General features: G+C 42.4%; 1 long non-coding RNA gene across 3 annotated transcripts; it reads left to right on the top strand.

Moving 5' to 3' along the window:
• Positions 1 to 111: 111 nt before the first annotated feature.
• On the top strand, positions 112 to 22,880 carry LOC121111522. Of its 3 annotated transcripts, none has more exons than XR_005862466.2 (4): positions 112 to 333; positions 8,541 to 8,695; positions 9,291 to 9,380; positions 21,659 to 22,880. It is a non-coding gene; the product is annotated as an uncharacterized LOC121111522 (long non-coding RNA). The 3 variants fall into 3 exon arrangements; XR_005862465.2 differs by having other exon boundaries at positions 9,291 to 9,519; XR_005862467.2 differs by having other exon boundaries at positions 9,247 to 9,519.
• Positions 22,881 to 23,530: the final 650 nt, after the last annotated feature.

The following is a 23,530-nucleotide window of genomic DNA, read 5'->3' as shown; positions in this document are numbered from 1 at the left end:
CCTCATTGGGCCCGACCGCGGGGTTCTCCCCTCCCTTCGGAGAGGCAGCGCCGGAGCGCATTGGGTGCACGCGGTGTCCGTCCGGCCCCGCCGGGCGCTCCGCTTCCCTCCGCCCGCCCCTCCCCTCACGGAGCGGCCCGGGCAGGGGGCGGTGGTGAGGTGAGAGAGGATGAAAGAGCCCATTTTTCTGCCCTGCTGGCTGCCCCCACCAGCTCGGGGCCCACCCGTGGATGGAGGTGTGCTGCCCTCTCTGGCCTCGGCCTTTCCCTTCTCCAAGAGTCGAGCTCAGGCCGCTTGCTGAGTGCATGGCATGGCTGTGTGGTGCAGTGTAAGGTGAGACAGACCTGGCGGCGTCTACCCTTAACCAGCGTGATTGCAGAGCTGGCAATACTGGAGTTCTCAATGCTGTTGCATTTATTACAAATTAAATAGAAAAACCCTGCTCACCTCAGGCTAAGCTGGTAGTAATAATAAGCAAAATATCAAAGACGTGCTCCGAAGTTATGTTTCTAAGCATAGTCAACTCACTGATTAGTGTTTTTCACAGGAATAATTCTGGCCTTAAAAGAAAGCAACATGAAAGTGATTTAAACATTTGTTATTCAAATATCCTGCATGCACCAATAATTAATAGCAGTCGGTACCACAGGCTGGTGTGACTTCTGCTGGAATGTATTCCACGTTTCTATTTGTTGCCTTTTAATGTAATGGAATACCTTGCTTTCCTAATAACAAGGTTGAGGATTGAGGTGTTGAAACTGAGTTGGGCAATGGGGAGCAATTGTAAATGCTTTGAAATGGTGATACTTTAAAAAAAAAAAAAAAAATCATTTTCTTTTCCCTTGCCTTTAGGAAGCTTCTTGAAAGTCTCCAAGTTACGTGTTGAAACTTTGGTTCGAAACCAAGAGTGTTGCAAGTTGACCCATTTTCACTAAATATCCATTACTTCCTCAAATCAGACGCAGTAGGCTTCATGGTATCAGCTCCCCTTCCTCTCCCAGGGTCCTTCAGACACATCCTGCACACTGCTGCTTTGCCAAGTCATTGGGATGAGATACGTAGAATGAGACAGTGCTTTATTTTTGGACTGAGACTGAAATCTCTGAAGGTGATTTATGCTGCAGTACTGCAGTTCACTGAATTGTTAAACTTAATGGGTGTTCACTTGTTGCCTTCATTACCTACTACAGAGCCAGCCTGCACCTTTAGTTTTGATGGCTTTGTGCTAAGGAGCAATTAATTGGCTATCCAGCAACTACATCTGCATGCAGTAGTCATTTTTGGTTATCATTATGGTTTATACCCATTGAATAGACATCATAAATTCAAGAGGACACTCAATTAACATTGTTATTTAAAACCTATTCCAAATACTTTTAATTGATTATGTGGTAAATCTAATTTATCTGCTTGTAGAAATTGGCAATATCATTAACAAGTGCTGTGGAAAAGAAAAAGAAATGAGTGTCTCTCTGCTTTTTTCTAATCAAATATTACCTACATTCAGTAATAGCTGCGATACATCTCATCTTCAACTCATGTAAATTGTGATTCTTCATGAGCAAACCAATTAATTAAAATGAAGAATTTATTGGGTGCCTGGGACAATTATGTGAAGCTATTAGGCAAATCTGAATTGGAAGTCCCAAAATAGAAAGGTTTGGACTTAAAAGAGACTGTGATATATTAAAATAAAATTACATTAGTTGCTAGGAGAGGAATGGTACTTTGACTAATTTACTGAGTAAGTTACTGATACAATTGAGGAAAGAAGGGGTCTGGGTGCTTCCTGAGCCTTGTTGTACCATAAGAAGCCTGCTCAGAGTGTGCAGCAAGGAATTCATGGCGAGACATCTACGCACTCTCTTTTTTCTCTCATTTTTAGCCTGCTTTCCTAAGAAAATGAGGTTTATGCAATCAAACCATCTGTCCGTTTCTCCCTTGTTGGGCCAAGCAGTTGGCCAGCTCATTGGCCAATTTCAGGTAGATTTAACTGGGACAGAAAAAATGTTGAGCAAAATTAAGTTCCTGCAAGTTTTGAGATATTAGAGGAGGAATATGTAAAGAATAACCCCGTAAGTTCCCCAAGAGAAGGAGAGACAATGTGCTCAGACCTGGTTGGATAATGGAGGATCTGTATGGAGGAGAGACATGCAGTTTCTTTGGAACGTGGGTTCTCACTATCAACCACAAGGCATGGGAAGCTCAAGAAGGTTGGCCATAAGAGAACTGCATGTTTTTCTCTTGTCCATTTCCTTCGATTGTTTTCCCTCTGACTGTAATTCTCTTGTGCTTTCGTTCACCTTTTCGCTGTCAGTTTTACTAAGCTTCACTTCTTGACTATTTTGTATCTAGGGATACCATCTTCCTAATAAGAAGTGATCAGTGAAGAACAATGAGTTTTTTTCCTGAATGACCCAGTGAACACAGCAGTTAAATAGATCAGACAGCAGATCTTTATTATTTTTTTTAATGAACTGGAGATCTAAAGTTATACAAATGTACAGTGAAGGTTGTGCTATACATCTCACAGCCCAATCATTCAGTTGCCAAAACTTAAGGAATGTACTGGCAAGGCATATGTCATTGCCTCTCCAGCTACAAAGCACATTCCAACTGCAGATGTTTAGGCAAGAATGACCTTTTTGTCCTGTGACTGAAGCACTCTAATGCGTAACGAGATTGTTTTAACACTCAGTGTCACTTATTAGTTGCCAGGAACTGAAGAAACAAAAAGGTTGGACTTCAAGAGGTGGTTGCTTGTGGTAAAATTGAGCTTACCCTTGTGTGAGATCACAGTCTGTGATGTTAGGGGAAGTCACCAAAACCAAGCTTTGTGTATCTGCCTGTGTCTGAGCGTCCGCCTCAATAACCAGGTGAACACTGTTGGTTGATGAGCTGATCTGAGGACAGGGGGGGCTGTGTTTTAATACAGACACTGCTATGCTTCCTAATGTGCAAAAAATACACATATTAGGACTCCGAATCAGTTAAAAAAACATTTCTTAAATCACTAATTGACTTTAGGCAATGGTCAGATGATCCACCTTATAAGAAACTTGCAGTTGGAAACCCCTGCATTCCTGAGGGCTGGCATTTTCCACAAGGAAAACAGTAATATTTGAGCGGTGCTGGTAACAAGAATGTTTGTATGGTTGAAGGGATGATATTTTAGTTATTAGGCACTCTCTGACAGCATGTTATTTGCATAGCACAGAAGCTCTGTGAGGCAGGGATCTTTGTGTGTTTCGGTTCTGTTGTGTTTACACTACAAATCAATCTGAACCGCTAAGTGAAATGCAAACAGTGATAATGCTCGGTCTGACTCAGGCAGGTGGATGCGCTGTGCAGTGAGAGCAGCTGCACACAAAAGATGCACTGTGAGCATGTGAGCTGCGAGCAGGCAAGAATAATTTCTTAGGGGAGCACCATGCAGATATAAGGAGAAGCACTTGTGTCACAGCAGCCCAGTGGTGTTCCTGTGTGGTAGTGTTTGGTAGCATGGGGGTAGCTGCTTCTTATCTGAATGATTCTGAGGGAGAAATGGGCTTCCCTGTTCTACTGTTTCAACAGATAGCAATTGGATGCTGTGTTTTATGAGTTAGAGGAAAATGCTGAACTTGGGAACAGTGACTACAGACATCAGTGCTTTTCTGATACTCAGAGTAATCCCCAGCGATGACGTTTTCCTGGTGCATTTCCCACTGAGCTGGCCAGACTGGGAGCCATGGCAGATGGAGGAGTAAATAGTTCAGTGAATTCTGAATTTTTCCATCCCCTGTTTTTTTTCCCAGTCTTGTCAGATGAGTCTGTTTTTTTCACCATCTTTTGGTTTTCCAGCGCCTGAATAAAAGCCAGAGTCTGATATCCTACAGCTGGGAAACAGTCTGACCTTGCAGGAAAGAGAAATCTTTGGCACTGCAAGATAAGGACAGTGAGTGATGAACTAATGCACGCATCACTGACATTGGTATCTGTGGCAACTTTGCTTTATTTTAAGGATCTGAAATGGCACTTGTAAGTAGAGTTAGGAGAGAACTGTTTATATTTCAGAGTTAATTCAAGGAGAGAAAACAAGCACTCAGGAATCTAGCTATAAAATCTGAAGACATGTAGATAAAGACCTTTAAGTGAAACTAAAATGCAGTCAGCACTTGAACAGCCGTGTTCACCCTCATTTCCATGTTCGCAGGATGCCATCTCTGTTAGTGATATTATCTTGGCCTCCCACGCCTGGAAATGGAAAGTTTTTTCCTGTTACTTTCAGGGTTATCTCTGGAATACAGTTTTAGTCACTTCTAGCTTTTGTACAGCTCAAATGCACCAGAAATGCACTCAGCAGAGGTGCAGTGGGGCCAGCAGTTCCCTGCAGCATGGCACTGCTGTCCCCATGGCATCCTGCTGACTTCATGGCTAAGTGTTCCAGTGTTGCTGGTGAGCTCAGTGACAACTGCTGCAATTTGTGTCTTCTGGTCATGTCATTGTGGGTTATTTATGCTCCGTTTTATAACCTGTACTGTGAGCTTTCTGTGAAGATGCTGCATAGATTCAGCAAAAGGTGCACTGAGTGATGTGGATGTAGTATAACTTATTAACTGCATCTCCTGCAAGCTGCACCTTCAGATCCCCTGCTGGTCCCATTCTCCAGCCCCTTTTCTTGAGATTTTGCAGATTCTGCACCCCACACACACTCCCAAAGGAAAAAAAAAAAAAGAAAGAGAAAGAAGAAAGCTGTGTGCATTTTCCAGAACCAAGAACTGATTCACAGAGCTGTCCTGAATTCCAAGGACCTTGGTTGGCTCGTTTGCAACTAAATTCCTTACCCAGCCTTTCTGTTTCTAAACGTATTCTCAACACCAAACAAACAAAAACAACTGAAAAAGAAAAAAAAAAAAAAAAGCCCAAACAAATAACCATCGGCAACTATATTAGCATTTCATGAGCTTATTTTGTTGGATAGCTGCTGGCAGCTCCCAGTCACTGCCACATCAGCTTTCCTTACAGCTTTCCTTGCAGCTTTCCTTGCAGCTCTCCATGCAGCTTTCCTTGCAGTTCTCCCTGCAGTTCTTCCTGCAGCTCTCCCTGCCTGCCCAGCTGCAGGGAAATAGGAATTCCCACAGAGGTTGGATTTACTTTGCATACACATGTAAGTGAGTCTGACAAAGCCAGGAGCCTCCAAGAACCTTCTGTATGAAGGTACTCCTGACAGAAGTAATTAACAGTTACACCAGGAAGGTTCTTGAATTAGTGTAGAAATGACATCAGAAATGGATGTTTTTGTCTGTGGAGAAGTGTAGCTTGCCTTTTGGCTTGGGTCCATGCAGCTCTGTAAGCTCAGGAAAAAAAGATCCCAGGAACTGTTTGGTTTTGCAGTGATTAAACCCGATGAGCTCAGTGTTTGGAAATGCTGCAATAAATAAATAAATATAATAAAAAGGGGAGAGAGAACCTGGAGGAAAGCAAGGGAAATGCATAGCGGGTGGAGAGGGGAATGTCGGAGAGTCGGTGCCACCTAGTGGGTGCTCCAGGAGGGCCAGCACCAACCAGGCTGCAGCATCCCTGGAGGCATTCAAGGCCAGGCTGGATGTGGCTCTGGGCAGCCAGGTCTGCTGGTTGGCGACCCTGCACATAGCAGGGGGTTGAAACGAGATGATCTTTGAGGTCCTTTTCAACGCAGGCCATTCTGTGATTGTATGATTCACACCCCCAAAAAGCTGCACACAGATCAGGCCTTCAGATTAAGAAATCACTGATGAGGGTGTGAGAGCACAGCAGCATCAGTAAGCACCAATAAGACAGGGAGGGTGAGAGGAGAAGGAGTAGCTGGTGGGCCATAGGAGTGGCAAAAGGAAGTCAGTGAAATCCCTGCACGGTCACTGCAGAGCTCTTTGCCTACAGTGTGACACACTGCTGCTGGGAGTGGCAGGGGAGATGTGATGCAGTGGGCACGTGTGATTTATTCATCATCTGCACTGTAAGTGCTTGGAGGCAATGGAGCTCATAACGTTTTACAAGCATTTACACAGCACATTTACACTGTGAATAAAGAAGCACTGTGGCTGCTAATAAGAACCTTTGTATGGAAGTACTGCATTATAAATAGCAAGCCTTTAGAGTAAAATCTACTCATTGGTGTTATCAGCCTTCCGTAGAGGATGCATATGACATTCCTGAAGGTTTCATGCCAAGAGGTGGCTGGGTGGAGAGGGGAGAGCAGAGAGAGGAAAGCTGAAATGTTGTATCAAGGAGCATCTGACAACATGGAAAAATCCTTCCTCCTCCCCACCTATTAAACCCTTGTGAGGAGGGTTTGGTGGGTAGGCAGTTTGCTTTGTACCCATACGAATCAAGGCTGTGTTTACCATAAGCGAGGCTGATACTGGGCAGAGAAAAGAGATACCAGCTGCCTACTGGGACAGATGGCTGTTGGCAGTCCACCTGTTTCAGCACATACCCCAAATCCCTGCAGTGTCAGGTATGCTTGGAAACCCAAGTCCCTGTTGTTTCTCTTTAGATACTTGGTGCTTTTTGGAGTCTTGCTTGTGCTCACCTGCCAGAGGGGCATGAGAATTGATGAGAGTAGCTGTACATGCAAGTTGATTGCAGCATGTTGTAACTATTACTCTTACAAAGAAATCTCCTTTTCAAACCGAGCCCCACAGAAGTTCCCATACTTAAACACAGCAACCATAAAGAGCCTGGATTCTTGTTTTGGCTGTTCTTCTTACATATTGCATGACTGAAGAGAAAGCCTAAACATATAGGGAGGAAGTGACACAGACACATCGCATATGATGAGGGCACTAAGCAAATGGAAAACAGAAAGCAGAAATTTGGCTGAAGCTGTAGGAAGATTAAAGTACATCTGGAATAGAGCTCTTTTGCTCCAAGGGGTTAAAGAACCCAAATGACTGAAAATCAAAATACATCACTGAATATTTTAGCTATTGAATAGCAACAGTGAAGAGAGTTTATTCCTCTTCTCAGAAGAGAAGCACATTATGTGATGAATATTATGTATATGAGGCAAAGACTGGAATGCCTGCAGACAGTTTTGTCAGTTGACATACTGGTTCTGTTAAGTTCACCATCAGATTATTGAATATCATATACTTAAGATTTCACTTTTACTTTCTCCTGACTTCACAATTTAATATGCGATCCCTTTGTTTTTCCTTGCCTTATAACCTGACGTATGACTAATGTCAATATGCAGCCATAAAACTTCCTGTTAGAGTCAATCCTGAGAAACTCCAGTCATTTTATTGTCAATCTGGACTCACACCAATGCTACAGTGGGGATTTTTTTTTTTCATCTTTATTTCCACAATAAAAGTAAGAGGCCCCAGCTGAAATACGACAGCCAAGCTGCGTTTTGGAGCAGTTTGAAGTGCAGAGCTGGACCTGTAGCATGCCGTCTGAATCTTTTTCTAATTAAAATACTCTTGGTCTACTGTTACAGAGCTGAGGAGCTTTTGAAGTCAGACGCTTATGTTTCACTTTTGTAGGGTATTTGGAGGGAAGAGGGATGTCTGTGCTTTGGGGCCAATAAATGAAGTTGGAGAGGTAGGGTACAGTAAGCATGGATGAGATTGCGTTGCAAGATTCTTGCCCGTTCCGGAGTTGTTCACTCTGAAACATGGAATTTTTGCTGCATTTATCACACTGATATTTTGAAACATGTTTCAGAATGGGCTGTCTGAACTTTCCTAGGCTGGGTTTTTTTTTTCCTCGGGTCAGCGTGCTCTGTCTGTGAGGGCTCTGTCTGTGTGTTCCAGAACAAATACTGAAACTTGTTCAAGAAGTTTTATATGACTTCCTGAAGACATTGGGATTAGTAAGGATGGCCCATCCTCTTTATCCATCACTTACAGCCAAGTATGCAAACATTTGTCTATAAATATCAGAGACACTCAGACTGGTCTGAAACAAAGCAGGATTTTCTTTTCATGGAAAGTGGATTTCCATGTTTTCTGGGTGGGAATCATGGAGTCACAGAATCACAGAATGGTTTGGGTTGGGTATCTGTGATACTGTGGTTCCACAGCGAACTCAGAGAGGCTGGATGGCACTCTGTAATGCGACTTTTGGAAAAATAAATTGTTCAAACATGATTACTGTGCTATTAACTGCCTTCTCAGGTCAACCCTTTGTTTATAACAGAGTTCCACAACATGCATCGAAGCTCTCCATCCTGTCAGCATGTCAGTGGCAGTGAATGGAAACCTCTGTGCAAATCAATGGCACCAATGCTTGTGAGAAATTGGTTCACTTTTTATTGAGACAAGAAGCACTCACTGTCATGTAATACATTAAAAGAGAACAGTATATTTGTCCACCGATTTTAACACCTTGTAATGAGAGTATATAGTGACAGAAATATTTCTTGTGAGTAAAGTGCTGAAATGTACTGGATCCCAATTAGTACAGCATAGCTGTGCCTGATATTAGGTTGGTTTGTTGTCATGATGGGTTGGTTGTTTTAACACTACTTGGATGAGATTAAATGTTAATTTTCACGTTGTATTTATTCATTGCAGTGTATGGATGACACTGATGTGTGAATTTCTCAGCAAAGGCAGACTAACCTGCTCACTACAGAATGAGCCACTCTTCTTGACTATGGAAGGTGCTTCTCTCTGACTGACATGAGGTTTCGGAGTGGCCCTGCCTCCAGGCCTCGGGGCTGAAGCTGGTATGAGATTCCTCCTTCCTCCCCTCCTTCTTCTTAGGCAGACTTAGCTCTTTAACTAGGAATTTTTACAATTTATGTTCAGATTGCCCTCTATGAATCCTCAACAACAACAGCATGTGTCCTGATCCAATTTACTGCCGAGTGGAATATGACCCTAAGGGACAAGCAGGCAGACTTCTGAGAACCCCATTTTGCATGGCTATCTTTTCAGTGATGTTTCAGACCCGGGGGAGGGGGGGGGGGGGGGGGGGGGGGGGGGGGGGGGGGGGGGGGGGGCTGGGAGTCATTCCTGAGGGGTACAGGAGAAGTGGAAGCAGTGTGGACGTCCTTGTGTCACAGAACCTCGTTCAGAGAGAAAAGTGCTGCTCAGTAACCTGTGTAGATGGTGCTGTAGGCTTCCAATCTGTGTCCACCAGATGGCACCAAGTTACTGAAGCATGTAAAACCTGCCTCTATCCCGGCTGTGGTGGGCACTGTATGGCTCTGATCCGAGTGGTTGAAGTGAGCGAGGTGTGCCTTGGGTTTAACTTTGTCTCTCTTTTCTCTGACAGCACCAAGTCCTTTGAGAGCTGAAGCAGTCTGTTTTTGTTTTTAGACTTAATGCGATGAAAAGTTTTCCTCTGCTCCTCCATAAGGTGACTACAGAGAGGGAAATATAGCTCAAATATACAAAGTTCCTGAAAACGTAAGTTCTCTAAGGAAACACATCTTCCATGGGGATATTTGAAGGTGCTGAGACCTGAAGGAGTGTTCTGGTTGTGTCGATCTTTGTGAGAAGCTCTTTCTGCCTATTCACCCTTAAACTGTGTCAGGACACCTTTGTGGTAAGCCAGTGCTCTCACCCACCCATCCCTAGCTCCCTTGTTCTCTTGTGTGTCTCAAGCTTGAATCATAGAATCATAGAATGGCTTGGGTTGGAAGGGACCTCAAGGATCATCAAGCTCCAACTCTCCTGAAGCTTGCAATGGATCCAAACAAGTTCTGTTCACTGCAAGATGCGGTGATGTTAGTGCTTTCATTCCGTCAGAAAGTGTTCGTTTCTAACAGCCTCAGTTAAAATCCTGGCTTAAAAAGAACATCTGGTTTCTATTGACTTAAACTGACTTGTACATTTGGAGATGGATTAATTGGTCACCAAGGCATGCTGTCCTCAGAGTGTGACCGTTTGGTGCACACGTAAGTAAAGCAAGGCTTTTGTCTATTGTGATCCCACTATCTGCACTGGGCAGATTCTGGCATTTTACATAGGCAGTGGGACTGAAGATGTTAGCTACCCAAACCAACAGCATTTAATGTCCCACAAAGTAGTAAATACACTCTTCTTCCACATGACTTGAGAGTAGGTTCTGTTTAAGAGAAGAAAAAATGAATTGTAACGTATTATTTCAGAGCCAATAAAGGGATGACAAATAGCAAACAAAAAAAGTCCTTCCCCAATTTCATCAGAGAGTTCATCTCAGAGTCCAAAGATGTTTACTATGCTACTAAGTAAGGAATTATAACAGTATGTGAAAGTTCATCTCCTTTTCCCAACAGCTGATGCACTTTCATGTATTAGTTACATGCCCTTAGAGAAAAATAAGAACATTCTATTGTACTACACCTGGCAAGGACAGCAGGACAAGCCTCAAGCTGTCTGCTCCAAGCATCCTGTCTGTGCTCTGAGCATCCTGTCTCTGCTCCAAGCATCTTGTTTCTGCTTCTGATTTATTTGGACACGTTGCATAAATGCCTTTTGCTTCTCTCTAAATTAGAGATGATCTTTCTCTTCTTCCCATGCGTTATTTATTTACACTGTACAGATTTCATCTCTCACTATGTATTTTTTTCTCAGCTGAGCTCATCTGTGTGGGTATTCCTAGATGTTAGTATAATGGAAACAACACTCGACTTCCATGATTTTTATTGATATTTTTTTCCCTGTCTGTAAGACTTGGGAAACTTTTGCAGAACTTTAAGGCAGCCTTTGCCAGAAGGTTGTGAAGTGTTTCAAGATCACCAGGATGATCACACTAAAGCAGTGCCAGGTGCAACGCTAACATTGCTTATTACCTCGGAGTTGCAGGGGAAGCAAGTCAAGGAGTACTAGCACACAGTTGGTGGATGCTGGGCTGTGTCTCTGGCAAGCCTTCCGTCCTGCCCCTCAGCTCTTCATCTTGTTTTCACTGCCCTGCTATCCTTACATGTGGCTGAGTTGCCTATTTTCAGTGCAAACTTGATTCACACAGCCCCAAGCCTGCTCTACAAGCGAAGCACTTTGGTTTATGTTGCCTCATTATTTTCCTTCATGGCACACCATGACACAGGGGTGTTTTCGCAAAGCTTAATTGAAACCAACAGGTAATTGTCTGACCTGCACTAGTTAGAACTGACCTACGAGGTATCACTTTAGAAGACTCGGACTGCCTGTTAGGCTTGCACACAAATATTTATGGCAAATTGATTTTAAACCTATTGTAAGAGGGCTGCTGGAGCACAAAGAGATTATTAATTCCTTAGAATTTCACCCTTTAAGATCCAGGTTTTACTTCACAAGTAAAATTGCATCGGTTCATTTCTGTTGAGCAGAAATTTTACTACCGTGTGGTCCCACATTGATCAGAATTGCTCCAAGTGGGTTGGAAAGTGGAATTCTGAATACACAGAGACCCAGCAGGGCAGCTCCAAGCAGGGGCTTTGCTCACCCACTCTTCTCAGGAATAGCTTCTAAAGGAAATATTTGTGGAGGAAAAATCCCCCTAATTGTAACTGCATCGAAAACATATTTCACTTTTCAATGGACATCTGTTGTGCTAAAGAGAAAATAGGGCTTAGAAAATACTGATGACTCTGTAGCTCTATATTATTTTCTCTGTTTGTACGTTCTCAGAACAGACCATGTTTGTCAAAAGTTTTGTTAAGCATTAGTAAGTGTTGATGTAAGTACAATATGCTGAAGTGTGTGTGTAGAAATCACATAATAATTCACAGACATATAAGCAAAAGACAGAGCATCCACAGCAATCTGGAGTTCACAGTGCTGGAAGGGAACTCTTAATTGTTAGAAGAAATTATAAATGCTCCTGGAATGTAACTTCTGCAATTTATTTCTCATCTCTAAGCTCATTGACGGCGCTTTATTGGCAACTAAAAGCAAATCAGCAAAGGCATGAGGAATGTGTTGAACAAGGTCAAGAACATTTGAAGGCAGCAATTTCTTTCCTTGATGATGTAAAGCATAGACATTTCAGCACCTCCGTAAAGGTCAGGATGATTCAGGGTCAGTCTTTAAAGTGCTAGCCTTAAAAGAACCATAAACACAGAACGGCCCAGAGCTTTCTGGTGCTCAACCGCTTTATAGCTGATTACTCCAGAATGAGCACAGGTCGGCAGCAATCATAAAAAGCCCTGCTGGCTTTACGCCTAAAGGCACGAAAACTTTATGATGGGTTTTTTGAATACCCATTTTCTTTGAATGTTGCAAACGTGCCAGAAAAGCTCTATGCATCACAGAAATTTCTTCAATGTCCCTCAGTTAAAGACAGGCTGGACTGTGCGGTGATGGCCTTTCCTACAGCTCCAAACTCCCTGCTGCAGGCAGGGCCACCAACCTCCACCTTTAATACTAGACCAGGCTGCCCCATCCAACCTGGCCTTGAACACCTCCAGGGATGGGGCATCCACAACCTCTCTGAGCAGCTGTTCCAGCACCTCACCACTCTCATAGTAAAGAACTTCCCCCTGACATCCAAGCTAAATCTTCCTTCCTTCAACTTAAAACAATTTCCTTTTGTTCTGCTATTATTTGTCCTTTCAAAGAGTTGACTCCCTTCCTTAAGGAAGTCACATTTCTGTTGCGTGCTCTTTCTACTGTGTAAATGTAGCTGTGTGTTGTCCATCCTCTTTCCTAGAAATGGCAACAGGAACAACAGAAACCACTTCTTAACAAATGTTAAAATGATTCCCCAAATGCTACAGGAAAGATGCAGTGTTTACGCGATTGCACTGTGGTATATATATTTAATTGAAGTATCCTGGGAGAAGGTTGGTTAGTGAAGTACGTTAAAGGTCTTTTATCTGCATGGATGCTTCACTTTGTCAGCTCTGATTTACTAATCTGTGGATTCTGGAGCCCTACCTAAATATTAATGGGATCGCATCTGCCCCATAGGGCCACAGTGCTAAAGCTGAAGTTTGCTCAGCAAAGCTGTCATCCTCAGCGCTAAGATCAGATACATTCTTGGCATCCTGATCTGTCAAAGGCTTCATGATTAGGAGTTTGTTTTACAAGGCTAAGGCTTATCAAACAAAATCATTGCACCAGGGAACGGGTGGAAATATTCACATTTTCTGAAGTTTGGAGTGGCATATCACAGCAGAGAGTGATTTCTAGAGAGCAATAGTTTATTATGTGTTTATTTCCCATCATTAGGCTATCCGAGTGCTCACATGGCCTTCATGAGTCACATCTCAGCTCATTATCTTGGGAAACAGACGTATTATTTCTGAAAGCCGCCCAGTCAATAAATTAGCTTGGAAGAAATGATAGTCCCAAACACCTTTACAATAGATTGCTGTCATGCTTGGTTCCTATCAAAGAGAAGCCTGAATTTTTGTGGTGACATATGGATTAACTGAGCCTTCCCTGCTGCGAGAAAACAAAAGACAATTGGTGATGCATGGAGCAAGCTGATCTTAAAAGAGAGACATCAACAAAGGAACATGACAGCATGAAAAGACAGAGTACAGTCTGCTGTCCACATTCACAAAGTCATTCTGTTACTTCAGCATACCTCTATTGTCTACTTTTCCCCCTCAAAGCAGGTAACAATGTACCTTAACTCTATCAACTCAAAAAACCTGCATCTCAGACAGAGGAGGAGATGTCAACCAGAGTTTCTTCTGGTTTTGCTCACACGTTTGTGCTCGCCATTGGGCTGCATTCAGCTCACACAGCATCAGCAAGGAATCATCCTCCCAGTGCAGCTCCTGTCTTTGCTCTGCCTTTCATTTGTTCTTTCACATGTCTGAAACCATACTGAAATTTCAATGTGATGCAACGGAACAAGCTGATCTGTGATATTTTTATCTCATTATTTATTCATGACTATAGCCTTTTACCTGATGTGCTTGTATTCGTTGCATCGGTTTTACTTAACTCTGATGTATTTAAATAGCTCGCTCCATACCATTTAATGTGACCTTGTAATTGCCAATTATACCTTTCTGGTGCATCTCGTTTCTGGATAGAATGTGGAGACACAAAGCAGCTGGTTCTCAGCTGGTGTAGGACGGTGGCTCTGCTGGATCACATCATGTCTTTCACCAGGCACTGAGGATCAGTGGCTTGTTGAATGGGGGAGGACGGGAAGCCCCTGTTTGACAGCAGAAGCGACACAGGAATCCATGCTGGGTGCCTGCTGGGAGTGCAGTGACATGAATTCTGAACTTCCTGAAGTGACTTTTTAAATTTCACTTTGGATAAATCATGATCATTAACTGCTCTGCTTGTTCAGGTGAACCGTATTTGTATGTTGATGTTTACCCCTGAAGGATCTGAGATTTTTTGTTCTGGTTTCGTCAGTAGTAAATAAGCATTTGCTTGATTTCTATTTTTTATTGAGAAATGGACATTTTATTTCCTCTCCCTTTAAAAGTATCTCTCTGCTCTGAAATGCAGGATATCTGTATGAAAAAATAGTCCATTGTAGAGATTTTGTCATACTGATTGTCGCTTTTAAGTATGATAATTTAATGCTCAAAGAGCAGCAGCTGGAGCTCTTTGTCCACTGTCCTCTTGCCATTGCTATCCATAGAAAGAGACCTTTGAGGAAGATAAACAATTAACTTCACTAAATCTCCTCCAGACTGTCATCAGCACAGAACTAGAGAGCTTGACCCACCCCTCACTGATTCCTGTTATACTTTCCTCATTCCCCTGGTCTGTTTTTCAAGAAATGAGCAAGAGAGGCTGCTGTGAGCTTCTGCTCAGCGCCCTGCACCTAACCACAGGACACAGGAGCAGAAGGAGCCTTGGATGACCCTGCTTCTCGACCCCTCAGTGCAAACCTCTGTCTTGAGCCCACGAGCTCTATGACAGTGCGACTCTGATGGCTTTCTTGGCTTCCATTCATGCAGCCACAGCTTTCTGAGCACTGGCTAATGAATGGATCTAGCTAATTTGTCACAGGCTGTATTTAAGCTCGGAGGAGAGATTTAGGATGAGGTTTGTCTTCTGTGTTTGTCTGTTGGATAATTTGAATGGCTTCCTTATAGATAACAGCTGCCATATGCTGAATGTCCATTTCTTTTTAGCGCAGCAAGATTAGATGCTGCCTCTCTTTTCAAAGAGCTAAACAGCCTAAAGTTAATTGACTGCATTTACAACTCTTTTCATGACTTTTTTTAGGTCACCTATGAGCAATGAGAGCAAGAAAATAAACCCAAAGTCCTATTTCAGATGTACTAAGGGACATGGCTTAGTGGAGAAATACTGGTGGTAGGTGGATGGTCAGACTGGATGAACTTGGAGGACTTTACTAGCCTTGGTGATTCTATGATTTTGTTTTAGTGCCTGAACCTTTACATTCTGGTTCCTGTGCAGACTTTCAGCAAAGTGAAAGCAAGCCTTAAAATGAACAGAATATTTTATCCATTGAAAATGTGTGTCTGAGGACTATCACTGTTGTGCTCCCCACCTGTAAGAGAAGTAAGAAATGCTCTTTAAATGCAAAGATTCTGGCTCAGGAGTGCTCCGGCAGCCAGCATAGCCAGTTCAGGAAACAAACATCGTTTTCAGTGAGAATTAAAAGAAAATCGATATGAAATCACTTTCCAAGCTAGGTTTTAGCACAATGCTGTAATTTCTGGTGTCGGGAGCAGGATACCAGCAACCAGGCACTGCTACCCATAGTTAAGTGACCCAGGAGGAGCAGCAGAGCTGCAGAGCCATCCCACTTTGTCCCTCTCATGTCTGGACCAAGCTCTGAATGTCAATGGCATACTGCCTGGGTTCAAGGTATCAGCTCTAATAAAAGCTAATTGATGTTAAGTGAATGTTGTCTACCACATCAGCTTTATGAAATTAAATGTTTCTCTCATATTTTCCTACCCAGAGTTCAGTAACAAAGTGGAAAAAATGCTGTTACAAAGAGTGACAGAGTAGGAGTGAGATTTTATTCCTTTGTAGGCAACAGTATCCAGGTCAAAAGTACATTGTGCAAGCATTCAGATCCATGAAATCAGCTTTGCAATTGCTGATCAGCCAGAGTTTCCCCTGCATGCCTCATTGCTGGAGGTGAAGCTCTTGTAAAGCAAATTTAGGAGGCAACTTAGCTGATCTTGCATGAAGATATTACAGAACCTGCCTGCTTCTGTTCACCCACCAGTGCTAACCTTGGTAGATTTGCTTTATCAGTCAATGAATGGTTTCAAGAGAAGCGTTATAAAAATATAGCTGGGCCTTGCTTTTATTCAGCCTCTAGGTTTTTCTGTGTGATCTAAAGGACAAACGCATTGCTCTCTTCTTAAGGGGAAACATGATAGCATGCTGTGATTTGGGGATCAGACTGCCTGTTATTGTAGTTGTTATTTATGTTAGCATAATGATAAGAATCCCTAAGCAAGGTTCAGGATTCTGTTGTGCCCCAACATAAACCAAAAGATGATTCCCACTTTCAAAAGCAAAAGGTTCATTTGTTGGAAGTCAACAAACCTTAGTTAAGTTTCCAACCTCTGAAGCTATTTCATGTAGCTGCTTACAGTAGAACCTCATTTTTAGCACATGAATTACCGGAGAAAAGATCATTGTGCTATTCTTGTACCTGAGGCTGCAACACACTATGGTTATGGTGATAGGATTCTTAATTAAAAGGCTGAAAAACAGCCAGGAACACAGGACTGAAAGGCATCACCTGGTGACCATATCCAGTTCCCTGTTATCACACAAAAACATATTTTAGAATTCATTTAATTAATTACAAAGTTCCACTGTTCAGCTTGCTTTTTTTTTTCTTGCTTTTCCAATTGCTTGCGTTAGGAATCTATTTGAGACACTCTCTTGTTAAACACTTAAATGTTCCCTCATAATTTCCTGCTTAAACATATATGTATGGCTAGTTTAGCTGCCTTGTTCTTATGCCAGCGTTGTCTTTTCTCTTTGCCAACATTCTAGTGTGCTGCTGAGTCTTATCCTGTCCCACCTCCTTTGCAGTGTGCTTTAAGAGATCAGTCACAGCGATCCATCTCTCTGTCTCAGCCTTCGTTCTGCTAGTCAGAACAAGCCTTACTTTTGCACATCTGAACAGATCAAATGACTTCCAGCTTCTTGATGCCTTTTCTCCTGTTCACCCCTTCCATACCTGCATTACATCAATACTCCTGAATAATCAAAATAGTACCTGGAGCCTCAGAAGCTCTCCTAGTGGGATCAGTATGTGTTTATTTCCACGTGGCACTGTATTTTAGCAGCAAACCAAAGTTTTCCTGTGGTGTTCTACAGAACCATGTGACTGTTGATTCCATTTCTTTGTGTGCCATAGCAAAGCTTGTTGTTAGCCCCAAGGTATATCACCTCACATCTTGTATTTTCTGATTGCGTTCAGCCAGCCTTCTTGTTTTTCCAGCACAATATTCTTATTCTCTTCAACATCTCTGATCTTTTTCACCAACAAACACAATGAGGCCATGCCTATTGCTTGTCCTATGGAGCAGACAGCACTTTGGGCCCTTATATATTCTTCTGAAACAGTTCTTCTGTGAGTCTTTGTAGCATTGCAGACTTCTCCAGAAGTCAGTAATAGACGTGGGCATCACAGCTGGGAATTCCATTCCGACACTGTTTGGTTGTGGTTGGTAGGATCACAGTGTGACCTGTTAAGCTGCAGATAAACAGACATGCAGGCATGTGTGAAATATTTGCCACCTTCGCACTGCAGCCCTGTGCTCACTGTTTGGGGAAGCTTGGTCAGCCTAATTCCCATACTCGGAATGATTTCATTTGCATTTAGCAACAAATAGTGCTGATGCTAATATCTGTCTCCCCTGAGATTTGAAAAAGAAAACTTATTAAAACGTTTTCAGTTCATCAACTCCCCATAGACAAGAATGTGAAAATCCTGCCTTGTAATATGTAAATACAGATATATATGTGCACAGCAGTATCAGGCCAACTCAACGTATTCAAAGAGCTGCTCAAGGATACTTAAGATTTCTTGAGAATAAAGGAAATGAAAACCTTTTTATGTACATAGTTGTCACAAAGAAGAGTCCTCTGTGCCTTTCATGTAGCCATGCTTAGGAAAACAGAATCTCTCTATTGCCAACTTTCTTAATAGTTCATTTATCTTTTCAAGAGATATTGGTTACTAACTTGATAGGGAAGGATGGAGGGATGCTTGCAAATATCCTGCCAGGGTTTCCCTTTCCTCACATCCTTAATCTCTTACTAAGTCGACTGAGCAGTGCTGTTTGGAGAATACATGAAGGAATCTGAGTTTGACTCATTTTGATTAAAACAAACTCAAAGGGATTTTGAATTGTCTAGATCATGTGGATCATTGTTGTATGAGAAGGTGAAGGGACCAGGAGGAGTGAAGGAGAGGAAAAACTTCTCTTTCTATTAAAATATGAAGTTATCTGAATTTTAAATCACAGTGTATTCTAAGAAAACTGAAAATAAGGGTCAACTCCTGTGGTTGCTACTCATTCCAAACCCATAGTGCTGTCCTCAAGTGTTAATAGGAAAAGATAATCATGAAATATTCAGATGTTTTGTTTAGATTTCAAGTTCAAGTTTCATAACTCCCACAAAATCCTCCTGATTCCCATCACCGGTCGGTAAGTGCATTCGTAGTGGATTCACCTTGGAAGGAAAAAGCACAGACAAGGCTCCTTGATGCCATACATATGGCATCTTTCAAAGGCAATAAAAACATGAAGAACGAGGAAAAAGCTCTCCTCTTTCGTTTCATCCTTCTCTCCCTCTTTCCCTCCAAGCCACTACATTAATTAGCTGTCTGACTGATTACTCAGTCAAGGACTTAAGAGATCAATGGTGACAGTAGCCAAGCAGATAATTCAGAGGGAAAAATGGCCAAGTACAGCTCTCACATCTCAGAATGAAGTGTGATCTAGTTGTGTCAGCAGAACTGAGAGGGAACTTATGCACAGTTATACACAGAGACGCACTGCGGAGTTTCGATTCTTCTGTGACAAGTTGTGTGAAAGTGTATTCCTGGGATTTCATTAGCTCCTAATTGGAAGCAAACCCACCAAACTTGTATTCCTTTGAATGTTCAGTATTTTCGGTAGCAGTTCTGTGCTCAGCACTGTGTTAGACAAAGAAGAAAACGCAGACTTTCCAAGGAGCTCACATCTGAGATATGTGAGCAATTCCAAAGGGACGGGGAAACCCTGAGGAGAGCTCTACTTCTGAGCACTTCTTGTCTTTGATATATCTCACAACTGCATTTTTGGTGATGCAGATTAAAGTTACCAGTCCCGACATCTGAAACCAAACTGCGAGGAGGCTGCCTACCCCAGAGGATAAATTAGAGCTCTTGAAGTATTAGCGCTGGTTAAGACAGTAGTTCACATACCGGAGTTGCTGCTGTGTTGTTACTGCCTGCTTTGTGGGGCTGAGTTCATCCCTCTGCGATCCCAGCACAGCCCTGATGCTGCTGCACCGTGCTACGAGCTAACAAGAAGTCATTATGCAAAAGAGAGTGATTTCATTACATATTTTAATCTTTTTTTTTTTTTTTTGCATTTCTCTATTGCAATCTTCTCAGAGAATAACTCTTTGAGACCTCCTACCCCTCAGATAGACCAAAAATAGCTGAAAATCAGATGGTGTTGTTTACCTGCCATTGCTGGGATGACCTCAGGGTGCTCGCTGTATTTCCTCACTTGATGAGCTTTTAAACACTCCTAGCACGAGTTCCCCAGATTTGATTTCTGGGAGCACACAGCACAGAGGTACCCTGCTGCATGTTGGAATGAGCTGCTGGTTCAGCTGTCTGCAGATTTACGGCACATTTAGGATGGCCCAATTAAATTAATTCAGTAAAGAATTGTTAAAAATTAAAAATAAATCCAACATTTTTTTTCTAGAAAATGTTTTGTAACGTTTGCACTGCTCTGTGAAACTCATTCTTTGCATCGAAATGTAGCTGGGATAATTCTGCTGTGCCTCAGTTACATCTGGCTCTCACCTGTGTAGGGCAGGGAAGATGCAAAGTCTCCCAGATGTGTGATCTTAATTTAAATGTGCGTAAGTACGCTGGATCAGTCACTCATTGGAGTGTCATTACTCCAAATCCAGAAATAGATAAAAGCACTCCCAGTTGTTACTGCCTGCCAACATAAAACATACTCTAGGATTATACTGTCAATAGTCAGTTCTTGCTGGGGTTTTGGTTAACTAATGTTAAAGTGAAAAGCTAAGAGATGAGGTCAGTGGCCTTTATATAAGTAATTGTGAACGTGGGTAACATTTTATTTTCTCCATCAGATTAAGAGCTCCCTACAGAAATACATACTTGACTTGAATATCAATAGATCTCTACTTATTCTGTCAAAAAGAAATACTTTTTAGTATTTTTTCCTTTTAGAGAGGCTGCACTGGGGTCAAATTTTCTTTTTCATCCCTCCCAGCCCTTTCTGCCCTCTCCTCAGCTCGAATACTGAGCATCAATGAGAGCACACAGTTCTGTTATTAAGGGCAAATGGGAAAGCAGAGTTTCTGCCTGTAGGAAGGATGGTGTAGAGGAGATCATAGAATCATAGAATGGCTTGGGTTGGAAGGGACCTTAAGGATCATCTAGTTCCAACCCCAGGTGGGGGATAGGCAGGATGGTGACAGCAAATTCACACCCAAACCAAAACTATCAGTAGGAATGAAGCAGGAATTTTGATTCCGAGTTAATGGATGGGGTTTGGAGGCTTCTATTAGCAGAAATGATCACTGTGCTGATGTACTTCAGGTACATGGAGTTAATGTATTTCTCAAACATGGAGTTAATTCTCCGAGTTATCCATTCCCTGACAACTGGTGATAATCAAAGCTGTCTGTGAGCACTGTTATCAGAAACTTACTGTCATGTGATACAGGGAAAAATATCAGGGAATGCTGCAGTGCCAGAAAGCTATTGGATGTTAAGACCCGGTGCAACACCAAGTATGTATTTATGCACCGCTTTTACTTCCTGTTGAATAAAATAATTTGACGTAGATTTTCTCACCTTACACAGCTGCTTTAGGAAATGTACCTCTGGAAGTAAGTCCATAATTAAGATTATCAGTGCAGGCTGGATCCTCAGTTACCGCAGATTAGTGCTCCCCCATTCATTACAATGGAGCAACGCCAATTTGTTGCAGCAGAGGAAGCTTCCAGTTGCCTTGGTACACTGCTTCACATCTTCGAGGGCATTAACAAACCTTCTTTAATTCAGTCTTGCACAGAACTTCCTCTGTTTGGCCAGAACAAATTTAAAAATGGACCTAGCCTAGCACTGTGTTCCTCTGACCTCGTAAGCAAAAGGAATCCTTTAAATATCTCCCATCAGTGAATTAAATGTACAAAGCTGCCTTTGTTCTGTCAGGTGGTCTGGCTTTGTAGGCCACCTCTGTTTCCTTCTTAAATTTCAGGTTAGCCACAGACTTACAAATATTGCTGTAATTCTAGCCTGGCTCTTCCTGCTTGTTGTGGAGGAAGGAACTCCAGTGAGATGGCACAGAAAGGAAATATTTACCTAAAAATGTTCATGTCTGTAGAGTTGACTGTGAAACATGGAGAAAAAAGAGTCACAAACCATAGGGAATGGTTAGAATAGGTTAAGAATATGAGTCGGAAAGAAAGCATTCTGCATTTTTCAATTAATAAATCCTCAAAAAGACAAAAGGTTAATCAGTGGATATTTTGAGCATGGTATCTATCAAAACTTTTTTTTTAATGCTCTTTTGTCACACTGCTCTGCCTTCCAGGTGGCACAGTGAAGGTGGCTGCCCACTCTAAGGCTGTTGTAGCAAACTTCAGAAGTCCTGAGGATGCACCAATGGAGAGTTTGCACCCACAAACAGGTACCATCTCCGCAGCTGGTTCTTTCCCAAGTCTCTCTCTCTCAGCATCCCTGTTTTTCATCTTGTGCATGGGAATTGAACAAAGTCCAAATCGGTTTTTGGAACAATCCTAAATCAGGGATACTGTGAAGACAAATGGTAAATGTCTGTTACCCCAGCTGCTAAGTTAATTACTGTAATGGGAAACATCTTGAGAGAAGCATTGCATATGGTTATTAGCAATTAACCCACCACTCCAAAAATCACAATTCCTGCTAATAACAGAACACAGCACAGCCTTTCTAATTACGGTCTCTGCATGAGAATTTCTTCCAATCAGAAGGGAATGTTCAATCCTGGAACTAACTACGATTTAAAAAGGCTTGGAGATATTGAGGATTGGGCAGAAAAATGGAAATGGCGTAGGGTGGTGTGACTCAAAGCTGTAGACATGCTCATTCACACATTCACACTCGGGGAGACGCAGCAACGTTCACAATGTCTTTGAAGGAAAATAATCATCAATGAATGTTAATGGAGAGAGAAATACACTTTAGAATGAAGAAGAGACTCCACGAGAGATGCCAACTTCTCTGCAGAACTCGTGATCTCCACTCTGTTGTAAACAATACGCCGTTCAATAATGCTTAGCAAAGGGTTGCACCTGAAACTGTAAGAAGAATGTCCTGATCAATGAAAGAGGAGAATAATAGAAATTACTTATTTTCCGTCTGTCAGAAAGTCCTGCAGTGCTCCACGAGGTGTTCTTTTTCTGACAGCTTTTATTCTATGCGATTGGCTTAGATTATAGCTCACCTGCAGAGTCGCCCGGGGGAAGCAGGACTTTGGTTGCTCAGTTCCAATGCTGAACAGGACAGGATTTAATTTGTTCCTTTCACCAGTCAGGAACAGAACTCTTTTGCCAACATTGCTTTGGTGGTGGGCACGATATAGTTTGTAGGAGTCAAGCTCAATGATACAGTTTTGTAGCAAATAAGTTTCATGACTGATTGCATCTGGTTGGTTCTGGCGGGGTTTTGTGATATAAAGTAGTCACTAATTCTGTACCCATCACCCTTTTTCCCTGACATTTCCCACTGCTCCCACTGTAAGAACTGGAATAAATGAGTCTGCTTTCATGTCTGCATTGTCTGTATCAGGCCTGAAGATTTAACCGACTCGGGCGCAGTCAGATCAATTATCCCAATGGGCTTTTGAAGCTGCCTTCACAAATGCTGCTTCCCTGCAACTCTTACTCATGTGAATCGTCCCATTAAAGTCAACAGCCCTGCTAGATGTTCTCAATTAAAACACAGCTGAGAATAAAACATTATATAATATTTGAAGAAGGGCACATTGAGCAAACTGGGTTTGCATTTCAGCGCGGGATAACGTCGGTGTCAGTTCCTAAAGCAAGGCCTGCGTGCTGTCCTGTGCTGATTACAAGGGGCGTAAACCACTCCATCCTCAGAACTCAGCTGTGTTCCACCCTGTGCCCCCACACAAAGGTTTCATCCACTCAGTGGCACCACCAAGGAAGGCAATGGGAGCTCTGTGCTTCAGTAGCCCCAGTTTGCATGCTGCTCTTCCAGTATGCTTAATAACTGGGTGCAGTAATTACTGTGCACCATTTGGAGCCATCACATGCGGATTTGAAAGACTGAATAATTCTTAATGGTTTATTGTTGAGTTCCTTAATATAGAACAAATATTAAATACTAATTTACCTCTCCTGGAGAGACCACAGCCGGGCAATCGGATTCATTGCTATTTGGCCATGATACGATCCTGAAAGTG

This window comes from Gallus gallus, chromosome 9, assembly GCF_016699485.2.
Source record: "Gallus gallus isolate bGalGal1 chromosome 9, bGalGal1.mat.broiler.GRCg7b, whole genome shotgun sequence".
NCBI lineage: Eukaryota > Metazoa > Chordata > Aves > Galliformes > Phasianidae > Gallus > Gallus gallus.
The sequence above is the reverse complement of the archived record's forward strand: the minus strand, read 5'-3'. Positions and strand labels throughout refer to the sequence as shown.